The 14,260-nt window shown below is 35.7% G+C and overlaps 1 long non-coding RNA gene across 1 annotated transcript in view; it reads left to right on the top strand.

Annotated features, from left to right (window-relative positions):
• The first annotated feature begins 2,002 nt into the window (after positions 1 to 2,002).
• Positions 2,003 to 14,260, top strand: part of LOC143694218 (uncharacterized) — a 34,189-nt gene continuing 21,931 nt past the window's right edge. The window contains exons 1-2 of the long non-coding RNA XR_013182570.1: positions 2,003 to 2,079; positions 2,600 to 2,662. This is a non-coding gene — a long non-coding RNA (uncharacterized LOC143694218). The remainder of the gene's footprint in view (positions 2,080 to 2,599; positions 2,663 to 14,260) is intronic.

Raw genomic sequence — 14,260 nt, 5'->3', positions numbered from 1 at the left:
GTGATAAACTACAAAAACAAATCCAGCTTTATAGTTCATTGATTTTACACTAGTTCTGCCCTTCTGAAGGATATTTTTTTCCATGCACATAAAGTGGGGGTAGAATAAAAAAGAATTATTATTTTCACGGAATTACAGACACTGTTCCTTGCAAGTATTAATTTTTGCCTTGAGGGAAAGGTATCTGTTTTGAAGGTATCATGGACAAGGCAGAATTAAGGAAATACATTTCTGTATTTCAACTATAACTGCTAGAGTATACTCATAATTTCCATTTGTATTAATCTTTGCAGTTCCCAGCACTTTTTCAGGCCAAGCACTAAACTCATTGAATTTCTTCACAGGTGAGATGAACTGCTGAATGAGAGGAAATAAAGTTCTTGAAGTACATGAAGGAAATAATAGCAATGATGCAGCCACAGTACACTTTAAAGTATCTGCTGTTTCAGAGTAAGAAACTACCTACTGACTGTGTTCTACTAATCTTTATTTACTTTGCTTATAAGTAGTGTCTTGGAGGCAAAAAAAAAAAAATATATATATATATACACATAAAAAATCTTTAACTTTGCCACTATGTGGAACAATTTTTTTTGTTCTGATTATTTTCCTAGAGCAACAATCTTTTGATGAGTGCACAGTAGATGGTTTCAAAAATCATTTTCTGTTCATTGCTATCTATTTTTTTCCTCAGAAATATAACAATAAAGAATATTGAATCATTAGTAAGCTATTTGATGTCTTTAACACCTTAGTATCAGTCAAGAATTTAAAACTGTTCTCCTTAAAAACTCACAGAATGTGCAAGGAAGCTGAGAAAAATAGCTAAAATTTTGTTTCAATTTTGCACCTGTGCTTCCATATCTAGTAATCATATTTTTTTCATTTTACATAAGTTGTGCTTTATGAATTTATTTTATTATTACTTGATGTTAAACAACATTTTTAATGTAATGAATTTGAATTAGAAATCCTTGTGCTTTGCTGAGGAGCACTGATGTGGCAGTCATTATTCAGGGCAGACAGTTTTCTAAAGTAAATAATGTTCTTCAGTTTCTGCCTTCAGAAGTCAGAGCAGAGCTAAACAGACACTTCAGAGCTCTGAAATCCAAGTGTTTTCGAACTAGATGGGCATCCAGAGACCATCCTATCAATGATCTTTACTCATTAGACACAGTTAAGCTGGAAGTTTGATAACAAGGTGTATTGCCCATCAGAAGGTACTGTAGGTTCTTATTTGTGAGCAGTGCTGTAATGATGCATCTTAAATCACAACCCTGAAGAGAATACAAGTAGATTGCATCCAACTGGAAAGAAATTAATTAAGAAGAGTCAAGCCAGAATCCATTTATTTGTCTTTGGCAATCTGGCAATTTTTTTTGTTAGCTTTTTCCCTTTCAAAAGCTATTTTAAGTACCTATTATTTTGAATACATCTAATTACAATTTCTATGTTTGAAGCAAGCATGTGTATCTCACAAAGTATAGGAAAAATAGAACTACAGAAAATTTTAAAAAACATATTTTATGCAATAGTCCCAGTCATTCTATTCCTATTTTGCTTGTATAAATTCTCCCAAATTATCTTCAACTACTTTATAAACTGAATGTAAAAAAAAATAAAAAATAAAAAGAAACCAAGGATTTTTTCCCTGTGCTGAACCAGATCCAAGTTCTATTTCTGAGAGTGTATGCATATGTAATTTCAAAAAAATACAATAACGCCCAATAACTAGTGTTTCAGACAAAGCTGTAAAATTTCCACATTCATTTTTGTCTTTGTTTTTCACATTTTGGATGCATCCTGAATCAGAGGTTATTCTGAATTTAATTTTCTTTCTAAATTTTGAAATTTGATTCTTAGAATTCAGAATATCATTGATTTTTAAAAAAAACATTCAGCCCATTTTATACTTTTGATAGAATATAACCTTTCCATTATCATAAGCAACACAGTTTAATCCTGTGGTATTGAAATAATAAAAAAGCTGGTTTTTTTATAGTGTTTTTCGACTTTGATTTCCCATTTTCTGCAGAGATAAGATCATGTGACCATTCTCCAAACTGTACTATACTTAAGGTAAGTGGTAGAAAAAGCAGCTTTCCAGTTCACTTAGGTAAATATTCATACTGCACAAAATTATTCTGTTTAATTCTATAATAAAGTAAAAGCATGCATGATCTTAGACCACTTAAGCATTCTTTCATTGTGCAAGTTTTGCCAATGCATACTGATTTCAGTAAGTGTCAAAGGGATCCTTCAGATTACTGGATTTAGTAGAAATGCATTGCAGAAATGAGTTGCTTGTTAGTTCCTGTATTTGGAAGAATTATTCACACTGAATAGAATTTCTGAACTTTTTTAACACATCCTAATTGTCAAACAGCTTCTTTTTTTAATTTTTTAATTTATCATTTTTGGTGTGAAGAAAATGTATTTATGGTATTAACAATTATAGTACAAGATGAAAACATAAACCATGCCAAAAACAAACAAGCAAAATAATCTCATTTTTTATATATTGTGATCAATTTTGTGACGTGAGCCTATGGATTTGGATCACCAGAGAGAAATAGTCCTCTGCCTTTGTCTTCCCCAGGAAGTGTTACGTGTGATCCTCTTTCCTGGGAATGGCTAAAAACCTGCCTGCCTGTGGGAAGTGGTGAGTGAATTCCTTGTTTGGCTCTGCTTGCCTTTACCTATTAAACTGTTTTTATTTAAATCCATGAGTTTTCTCACTTTTTCTGTAGCAATTCTTTCCTTCATTGCCCTGGAGGGGTGTGGGAATGGGCAAGGGCCTGGATGGAGCTCAGCTGCCAGCTGGGGCTAAGCCATAGCAGCATGACCCCAGCAAATCTGTGTTTCTGTACTGCTTTTTCCCCCTGGACTATTGGCTTATTGGTCTGAACAGCAGACAAATCCCAGCCATTTCTCAAATAGCTATCAAAATATTTCATAAGAAATATTGATTACAATAAAAAGTTCAGAGCTTCTCAGTCTCTTGAGGGTTGCTTGTTCCTCAGATGTAGGCCCACACATTCATCATTTCTCATTTGCTGAGTCTCAGTTGGACATTGAACTTGTGATTACCCCATTCATCTTGGTAACACCTTCAGGAGGAGGGACAGTGATGGTGTGTCTCCCATGCCTTCCACTGCCCTGCTTAGGCCACAGCCACCAGTGGGGGTGGTGACTGCTGTATCCAGCTTACTCTGGACTTTGGGGGATGGATGGCAGCACGGTAGCCAAGGGCTGTCTGGATCAGTGACCCAGATGTCTTGCTGGTATGCAAATACAAATGAATCATCTGACTTTATAAACAGCGGGCAGCCCAGGGCCCGCTGAGCTCTCCTGCGCAGCAGCAGGCTGTACGCCAGGATCTCCCTTGGCTGAGGCACCTCCCAAGGTCGTCCCTTGAGGCTGGGACTCCTTGCTGCAGCTCATCATCAGTAAGTGATTGGTGGCATGCTTAACTTTGACATCACCTCTAGTGTCTGGGGACCTCAGTGATGACAGGTTAAAAGGCTGGAGGAGTGCTTCAAGACAACAAATGACCACAGGCCTTCAGAATTAAGATAGTGGTGGAAAAGGCACCTGTTTGTGTATTGCACTGTATATAAAACCAGGAACTATGCTCCTATAATTGTCTTTGACTTAAAAAGCATGGTACAAGGCTAAGGTAGAATAAATACTGTTACAAATAAATGAATGCTAATGATAAATAATAAAACTACTAAATGTCACAAAATTATGTAAAGCCTGGCACAAAGTTTGCTGCAAGCACTAGTGACTTATTAGAACTGCAGTTCAGCAGCTGCTGATTATGTCATTTATGAACTAGAACAGACTAAGAACAGTAAATTAGAGAATTTACAGTAGGCTGGCGATAGATCAGCATGTTTTAAGGTCTTCCTCCAGGGATGCTTTGTTCACCACAATTTATCAGGTGTTGAAACTCACAGAAATGGCCTTTGAAAGAACAAACTTGACTAGCTGTTGATTTTAAGCCATACTGTTGAATATTTTATAAAAGTTTGCTGCTAGGACTTTTTAGCAGTGATGCATATAAATAAAGCTTTGATATAATGTATATGCTATTAATTCTGGGTCTTATAATAAGTTTTATCTCTGGGCTTGAATGCCTCATACAGATAACCACTCTTATTTCAGATTTTGGGGCTAGATTGACATTTACATGAAATACAGGTTTGTGTTTACATTTTTTATTATGCATCATCCTATCTTCCACATCATCAGATGCAAACCAGAAATAAATGTAAGTTTCTGAAAAACACTCCATGAAAATGGTGGTATTTGTATCATGCAAAGGTCTCAGGAGATTTAATACCACCTTTGATGAGTGCAAAGCAATGGGACAAATTTAAAATATCAATGCCTTGTTCTAATTTGCAATTTAAAAACCATTGCCTGGGGTAAATTAAACTTTTAATGGCCCTGTAAATGAAGCTGTGGAAATTTTCATGACTTAGGTTCTTCTTTGGCCTCTTCCAGCTGAGTGTAATAAATTCCAAATGCAACTTGCTTTCTGATATCCCCAAGTCTGTTTTCTTTCTACACCCTCTAGCAGTTTTCATTTTCTACTCCTACCCTTGAGTCCTTGAATTGTTCCATGGGTTGGTACCAATATGCCATGACTACTACAGCTGCTTGCTCTGACAAAGCCTGCTATTTATTTCTGGTTTTTGATCATAAGTCACTCATCTTTTCCAGTTTGTATGGGTAATTTTGGTGATAAAAATCTAAAAAATGAGGAAAGCGCAATTTAAGTACCTTTGTTAAGGTACTTAGTAAAAACCAAAAGTTACATGGATGAAAATGAAAATGAAAATGTCTTTCACATGCAACCCAGGGCTGGAAGACCTACAATGATAAAACAGTGACTTTGGTAATTCTTTGAAATCTTTCAGGTGAGCCCAGTAGTATACCATTTTATGAAACTACCTAGCCAGAAAAAAAAAAAAAAAAAAAAAAAAAAAAAGCATTTGGGAAAAATATTTTCCAGAAGCAATGGAACAATTTTGGGACAATAAATGATTTTTCACTTGACTCTACAGTCTGCAGAGAAGATGACAGACTGGTATTTTAATGTTAGCAGCTGTAAAAATTTTCCCCTTGAAAATCTTTTAAATGAGAAATACAGAGGACTCTTTGCCTCTGTGACATCCAGCTAAATATTAAGTTGTCCCAGATTCTGCTCACTTTCCTTTTCTCCATTCTACTTCTTTTTTTTTTTTTTTCTTTTTTTTCTTCCCATCAAAGATGGTGTTACATCTCCTGAGTCATCCTTTCCTGTGTTCTGAAAGTCTGGTCACAAGCCTGGGGCAGCTTTCACCACCTTATCAGACAAAGTAGAGCAATGGGAAGGTGTCAGAGCCATTTCTAAGTGCTCAGTGTCTTGGAAAGGGTAAGGAGGCACTGCAGGCTAAAAGCAGGGCTGACAGGAGTGAGACTGTGTGGTGCTGAGGATGTCAATATAACTGAAAGACACAAAGTTGATGATACCCAAGTACCACAGATAGTAAAATTATTTTCTTTCTCATATAAGTAATGACATTGTACAACATTTTATTTCCCTGACTGCATAGGTCCCTTGAGTAATTCAGAGAATTATGAAGACTGCAGTTTACAATTTTTTCTCATGTAAAATGAACAAAGCTTCTAGTAAATTATAACTATTCAAGCAATAGAAGGCCTAAATATATATTATATATATATTTAATTGACATTGAAGACAACAGTGTGCTTACATAAAAACAAATTATTATTAAATCTGTAGGCATGATTCAAATCTCTACATTAGTCCTGCATGAGAATGTGGTACAGCTTCACATTTTGGGTATGGCAATATGGCATAGTTATTGCATAGCTAGGAAGGAAGATGCAGGGGCTTTTTTGATGTTCACTCATGTACTTGGCTTCAGTCTGTGTTCATATCAGAGCATATATGAAGTGACCTACTTAGCTTCAATCTTGTAGTAAGCTTTTCTTTTTCATAGTCATTAAACCTTTTTTTTTATAGTAAATTTTAGAATTTTGAAAGTATCTGGCATGCTGGTAATCACTAGGAAGTTTACATGGTTAATACATTGTAGTTTCTTTCTCCTCCTTGACTTGCAGAGTTAGATTTCTATTGGGATCTTCAAAATTCAGTAACTTTCAGATTTTTTCTAGATTCAGATTAAACCAATCCTTAGTCTCCTCTGTTTTTGAAGTTCCAGCTGCAGCTCATGATCGCTTTGGGGTTCCCATACTAATAATAATTTGATGCATTGGCATATGTATATCTCCTTTAAATCCAGGCTTACAAGTAATTTATTAAAATAATTCATAATTAATTGAGTTTCTAATTTGCCTTTTGGTGAAGCACCCCTGGATGCACAGCATTAACAGTTCTATTGAAGTGTGGCCTGATTAACTGATTAATAGATTTTGCTTTTTACAGGAGCTTCTTACATATGTAAGCATAATTATATTCTATCACTTTCAGGGAAAAATGGAGTAATTGAGGCAGAGAAATGCTTTGGTCTTGTTATTTAATTAATTACATGTTCTGTGAAAAAGCCAGATTGACAACTCTGAAGAATCAAGTTCTCTTTATTCATAGCACTATTGAGCACTGAGATGACCCCCTCACCTGGTACCCATATCTCCCTTGTGCTTATCAGTGTGCTCCAACCCCAAGTAGTATCAATGTAGAAGGATCAGTTTATTGCAGAATGCTGATTTGTTTTGAATTTAATGATTTAAATTCTTCTTATTTTCTAATTATTTTCTCTACCTCCCAAAGTCCTTTCCTGTGGTATTTGGATAGGATTTGCCTCCTCATAGTATCTCTGGAACGTTCAAAGGTCACCTCTTTTATTAGAAAAATGATGGGTTTGGAGTTCAGAAGGGTACCATTCAATCCTTGCAATGTATTTAACATAAAAAAGACCATGATGGCTCTACCTTCTCTGTAGGAAAGGAAAAGAAAATCTCTCCTAACCTTAGCACTTGCTAAGAAGGTAGACATATTTTTAGAAAATATTTGAAAGTTCATTCACTTGTATATCTGGTGTGTGGTTCCTTGGAATCTTCCAAAATCTATACAGAAATAATCTGAGGATTTATAGTGATATTTTGTATATTGCTAGTGATAACTATTTGTAGGAGTGACAGATGCGTGTCCATATTCCTACAACCTTTAACCCATAAAGAGAATGCTATTTGTCGAGCACCTGCAAGAAAAAAATTAAGACTAGTTTCATCTACTTCAGATGACAAGAAAAAGTATTTCAGACTGGCATGAAAATTACAGGTGCTTTAAAGAAAGAAGTGTATCACCTCCTGCACAGTAGCATTTGAAATTAAGAAGAGACAAATGATGAAACTGTTGTTCATTACCATAAGTAATGAAGTCTGACTAGGTTTGACAGGAAAAGCTTCATTGCCCATAGAGAAACAAGCTGATATATAGCAAGCAACTAGTGCCACAAAGCCTTTGAGGAAAATACAATTTATTTTAATGAAAATTGCTTATGTGTACTTGTTCCTTATTTCCTGACATGAGCTGCGGTGTTGTGCACATTGCTTTATCTCTGGCCATTGAAAGTATTTAAGAGTAGACATTTCTCCATTTTGTAGCATACCTTAGTTGTTTGGGGCTTTTTCTTTATTTTTTTTTTTGTATTCAACTCCTCTTTAAACACTGCATTTTGTTGTTGACTTGAAACACTTTCTGAAATTTTATTTCTGTGCATTTGAGACATGTTGCTGATGCACCTGACTCCTTCACATTCTTTCTTTCTTTGCTAGGACTTTTTGGCAGAGATGCATGTAAGTAAAGCTGGTACTGGTATTAAGGTTTCACAGTTTCACTACTGATGGAGATCAGCATATCATCCAGTCCCAGTCTAAAATTTTTCAGTTCTTCAGTGGTTATTTTTATACAGGTTAGATCCTGAAGGCTCTGTTTGTTTATGCTGATTGCCATTCAAAGTGGATACAGAGTAAAGTGTCATTATAGTAACATTTCCTTGCTCTGTGCTCCTTTCCTGTGACTTACCTGAAACACTGTAGGCAGTTAAGATGTGTTTCATTACAATAACAGGGCATCTCCTAAGCCAGGGAGTATTCATAGCCTAAAACATTCACCTTGGAAAATAACCTTTCTTTCTTCTCTACTGATTGAAGTTCTTGCTGACTAACTGCTATAGTGAATAAATCTCCACTACATGGTGCAAAATAATTCTTACCAAAGAAACAAGCCTGAGTCCTCTGTTTCCTTGAGGGAAAGATCTGGAGTTAAATGAGCAGGCAGCAAAGTTTTAACCCTAAATTGTGTTTACTTCTAAAATCATATCTTTCAACTATGACACTAAAGTCCTGGAAATGCCTTTGTAGCAGAAAATTGTGGGGGGATCCTTCAGCTGTTACTGTGATTCACTGCTGCCCGTAGCCCTTCATGTCTTCCCAATGTCAGGACTCATGCTCCTTCACCTCTCCTGTGTATCACAAACAGTAGTAATTCTTATCTGTAGCTCTCTACTATTTCAATGAATCATTTTGATCTCAGCCTGAGCAGCTTTCTAAAGTAACTCTCCTGTACTCCTGAGGCAGCTTTGTCAGGACACCTCAGTCCCAATCTTTGACATTGCTGGCATCTGGATCTCTCTTGCACAGAAATGCACAGACATTGAAAAAATTCTGTGGTGCTTTTGAATATGCAAAAGTGTGAGAGAAAATATGAGCATTCCAAGGAATTTTAATGAACTTTATTTCTGTCTTTATGTTCTTTTTGTTGTTGTTTTTGATTATGAGCTCTATGTCAAATCAACTCTCTCTGGTATATCTGCCTGCTTTTGTAGGGTTCTGGATGGAGAGCTGACACTTTTTTGGAGTCAGCATAGTTAAACTGGCATGCCAGCCTCATCCTTTCAAGCAATTTTGAAATATGAAGTGAGATTGTAAGTAATGTTACAAAAAGAAAAGCCCAAGTACTTTGAATCTAAAATGTTCTCTCACACTCTTTTTTTTCACCCCCAAGAAGATTAAATTAGTTCAGTACAGCTCTGGTTATAATGATCTGGTTCCTGATGCTAGTGTGATTAAACTGGGTGCATTAAAGTAAGCAATGATAAATTAAAAGCACAGTAGAAATCTTAGTGGGTGTGAACAGATGAGTAATCTTAATTGGAAATAAAATATACCCATTATTCTGTGCTATAAATGGACTTTTATATTATAAATTGAAGAGATAACTACTTGATGTGTGATGCAGCGCCACATCAGAGAGAAGTTCAGCACAAGTGTCTGTAGTAAAGCCTTTTCTTAGTTCATTAAGGACAAACACAAGTTTCCAAGGTGCCTCAGTAGCATTTCTTTGCACGTGCAAAACTAGTTGCAAGTAATGACCTTTCTGGTAAACATTCAAAATTTTCAAATTACTTTTAGAAAATCCCTTGTAAATACTTTTCTTAAAAGTGGTTTCATAGTATATTCACATTCATTCTTCTTCCCAGCACTTTCCAGACTAAATAACACAGTCAGTACTCTTTTGAAATCCATACAAAATGACAGGAATCTCAAAGTAAGAAGTGATTACCTAAGGCCCAAAGCATCTAAGAAAAACTATGTCTTTCAGTTTAATAGTTCCACATGACCAACATGTACGATGGGATTCTCCATACAGAGTGTATGAAATATACTTCTCATGATCGGTGTTTGAGATTGGTGTTCTCATGTTATGAGAACTTGTTTTTTATTCCAAAGTAATATTCACTATTATCTTCCTTCATTAGTAGAGTCTCATGAAATTTCCATTACTTCTCAGTAGGAAGAGAAAAATGGTCTGTGTGGGTTGGGTTGGCTTTTGATAACACAAAACCTTATTTAATCCTATTAACTCAAAACTTTCCAATCCCTGTCAAATTTCAAGAGTCTATTACATACAATTCTAGTTGTGAATAAACTCTAAGAAATGTTTGAGGCTGTCCCCTCTGTGATTGCTGTGTTGAGAGCTACATAGATCCTACATTCAAAAGAAGAATTACAAAATATCTCCGTTCCTAGGACCTAAGAATTTCAGAGCATTTGGTTCTCTAGAAGAAAGTCTAAGGTGTAATTGTCACTTCTGCCACATATAACTTTGTTGACCTTAAATGAAGTGGTAGTCTTAAAGAGTGTAAAACCCAAAAAATTATGTCACTACAATTATGAACAAGAATGAGAAAATTAGTTCCAGTTCTTTCCTCTGGAAACTAAAGCTCAAAATTTATAAAAATGAGAGACTTTTGCTTCTGAAACAAAGATTTGACCCATAGAGCCAGAGGACCAGTGAAAGAAATGATCATATAACTTCTACTCTAATTAGGCTGCAATACAGCAATGAACCAACCTAGATAATTAACTGAACAAAGAATAACCATGTCAGCTCTGGGTGCTGACAGCTGGTGCTCTGTGTTTGCCAACATGCCCTGTTGTGTTAAATTTAATTACACTGAAATATCCTGCATATACTGTATTTGAATTAAAAGATTTTATTTTGCTGTAAGGAGCACTGTTCTTCATGCAGCTCAGCAATCTGTGGACTGAAGGTTACAGGGACAGAGAACTCGCTAAGTTGGAAACGATGATCTAATAACTTTTTTTTCTACTTTACACCTATGACCCTCATTTTAAAAATTATTCACATGCGGGTGACTGCCAAATTCTTGCTGTCTGCTTTATACAACATTTACACTGATCCTAAACTGCACAGGATCTGAAGCAGCCACCTTATGAGCTCATATATCACATTTATAAGTATCTCTAGAGACAGGTAGTGCAGAGATACAGATAATGCAGAAAGATATTCTATAGACTGCAAAGTTTGAGGGCTTGTAGTCTTGAATTACAAGTGGAAAACAAGGTATGTTCTGGCTTTGCACATGCTTTCCTTATGCCAGTCCAATTTCACTAAAGCATAATTTATTTGCTTCTTTCTTGAATTATAAAAAAATTAATCTATGAGTTAATCCCGAGAAAGAATGCAAAATTGGTAAGTGTCCTGCATTAGAGTCACTAACCCTGGAATCAGCTTTTCTAATTGGTCTAAGGAAGACTGTGTTAATCCTTACATTCAATGTATGTTGTAAATCTTATGTATCATTTCCATTTTATTCTAGCACCAGAGGTAGCAAGTCTTAGAGTGACCTTTATGCCGTTTGTTTTTCAGTTAAGTAAATTACATCATTGTGTCCAGTTTGGGCCTTTTATAAATCTAAAATGAATACATTTCTGCCACTCTCCACAAGATTAGACTAATATTAATGAAAACCTCAAAGTATGTTATTCATTTTTTCCCTGTTAAATCTATAGATTTATTTTTTTAATAGAAGAATTATGCTGGCTGTAAGGTGAGTGGATTTGAATAATTGAATTCCTCCACAATCAAATTCAAAGTAAACCCAGTATTTAGTAGAGATTCAATGCATTTGCAATACCTTGGAGTAGACTCTCAGTAAAAAAATAGTAAGGCCTCCTTTCTCTTAGGAATTTTCTGGAATCAGAAGGCAGCACAGTGCATGAAGAATTTAAGTTCCTCTGTCTAAACTAACACTAAATTCCAACCTTAAGCAAGATGCTTGTAACTATATGATCCTATTCAACCACCCCTTTTCCTTGTGCCCCAGAGCTCAGGAATTTGCAAGAAAATGCTGCTCTGCTTCTAGTATGCAGTTAGGAAATATTTATATCTACATACAAGATAATCTTTCCAGTTGTAGTTGGAAATGGTGTTCTCTCACCTTTCTTATTATAACAGTAATTGTTACAGTTGTTAAACAAAAAGGTGAAAATTCAGTTTGCCTGATGTAGCTAAAATCTGTCTCCTAGAAGACAATCTTAATCACTAGGCTCCAGATTTGAGGATGCTTCTTGAACCTAGCCCAGAAAGTGTTTGCTGGCTCTGAGTGGAATGGCACAGCTTTTCTTGTTGACATTCTTAAACTGCATTCTTGCTCCCAAGCTGATGTTTCTGCTATGCAAAGTGACAACTGGGAACAGCTCTTAGCACATTCTGTGAGTGGGGGTTGATCTATGCCAGCAAGGTCAAACATTCCTTGAGAATAATCAGGGGAGAGCATTTCCTAACATATAAGTAGATGTGACCATTCTAGATTCAGGTGTGAGCTATGGAACTTGCGAGCCTGGAGCCTTTCTTTGTGTGCTCAAATGTGTAACTTGAAGGACAATGGACCTTTGATACAGAGCACTGCCAGAGGCTGCTGATATACACAAGGTTAAGGACATGCATGTGAATTATTTTCACTGGTAAAGACCTAGCAGTTTAAGAAATACCCAGACAATACCATTTCCCCACAAGTTTAGAAGTAATAATTTAATAGCAGAGTCCTTAAATCTTTTGTAATATTTACTGGTAGATGTGTGCATGCCTTTGGTGCTGTTCTGGTAACAATTAATTCACAAGGATAATTATATGCTCTGGCAGGGATATAACAGTGAACATTCAACTCTTTATTAATTCCAAGAGATGATTTTTAGCATATGGTTGACAAATTCTTCATTCTTTATTTGGATTTTTTACTTTGCTTTCTCTTTTCACTTATGCTGTCTTCGGTGGACAGCTTCAGTCCAGTTACTTAGCATGAGGCTGTCAGGCTTCCTCGCTGGATTTATCAAAGGCAACCACACAAATGAATAAAGTTCAGACTGACATTCTCTGAGGTTATACAGTTTAAACAAATTCACATTGGCCCTTTTTTTGACAATAACTCTCCTTACACACCTTGCATTGCCCTCTTTTTTATGTTCCCCTCAGACTAATTACCACCCTTTAACCTGCAGTGACTTTAACATCAAATCTCTGTTCTGCAGCTACCAGTAGTGCAAGTTGAAGTAAATGGCTTAAAGAATTTGGGGCAGTGGTAGAATTGGAAGGTGATTAATAAGGTTTTCTTCCTATGTTTTATTGGCTGACATTGCCACCCTGTGAATTCCTGTCCTTCCTCCTAAAGGGATATACACATGTCCATTTGGAAATGACATGTGTTATTGTGTTTCTGTGTTTCTGTATTGTGTTTCTGTGTTTCTGCCTCTTGGCACTGAAAATAATGAGCTGAAACTTTAGTGAGTCTTTTAATTCACAACAACTGCTTTATTTCATTTTGTGTTCCTTAGCATGACTTAGAAAAAAAAAATTAAGTGTTAGAAATATAAACTATTTAGCATCAGATTTTGCATATGACAACCAAACTAATGATTCAGTAATTATAGACTTCCAAGAAGGCTGACTAATATATCTCAAAATAGATTTGATTTGATCAGCTATTGGAAATTACATCCTTTTCCAGGAGCTAAGTTTAGAAAATTGTTCTCATATCAATATAATGCATTTGCTCCAGTAAACATTTTTCCATCTTGGTATTAGCAGTTCCTCAATCTTAAAGAAGTATTTCTTACATCTAAATACCTTAATTTTTGAAGTAAGCTATCTAATTCCATGAAGGTACTCTGTATAGCTCACACCAACAACTCATAGCTGCTTGTTATGCAACCAAAGCTGTAAGACATCCTTGGCATGTTGCAGGTTTTTCATAAACACTGGAATAGGATCCATTATCATATCTGTCAAACCATAGTGTAAGTGAAAAATATGAGCTCTGCCTCCTAACTTACTGTAACAGGAGTCCTGGAAAGGCATCTTTGTGGCTGTCAGTGTGAATGTTTCTCTGGTGCACTTAAATTATTTTTTAACTCTCCAGCTTTTTATGTGACAGTATTGCAGGAAAGACCAAGTCCATATTGGGTTGGATGTTTTCTCAGGTTCTTGTGGAAATCAGCATCAGAGATAATCAGCAGCTTTACATGCTAAGGGAGAGTAATTATTCTAAAATATCAAAACAGCTATGGGAGTCTTGTGAGGTTTTTCACTGTGTTGCAAAGCTTTCAGATCAAATGTCTCCAATTTGTAGGCAGAAGACTATCTAGGGAAGAAAGGATCTGCTGTTCTTTTAGCTTATTTATTAATTATAATTTTGTTTCTTTTTTATGAGTCTTAAATCTAAAATGTAATTTGTGGTCTGCTACTCATACTGGGAGTTTTATGTTTCACACTCGTTGATTTTAAAGATTCAGTGGCCAAATTCTGTTTCCATGATGTCTGCACAAATCTTCTTATTCTCCTGGAAGTGGGGGAAGTCAAAAATATCCTCTTATAGACTACAGTAACATTGATGAGTTAAGGAAGATGTTTAACTGC

The sequence above is a fragment of the Agelaius phoeniceus genome, chromosome 6, assembly GCF_051311805.1.
Source record: "Agelaius phoeniceus isolate bAgePho1 chromosome 6, bAgePho1.hap1, whole genome shotgun sequence".
Classification (NCBI taxonomy): Eukaryota; Metazoa; Chordata; class Aves; order Passeriformes; family Icteridae; genus Agelaius; species Agelaius phoeniceus.
The sequence above is the reverse complement of the archived record's forward strand: the minus strand, read 5'-3'. Positions and strand labels throughout refer to the sequence as shown.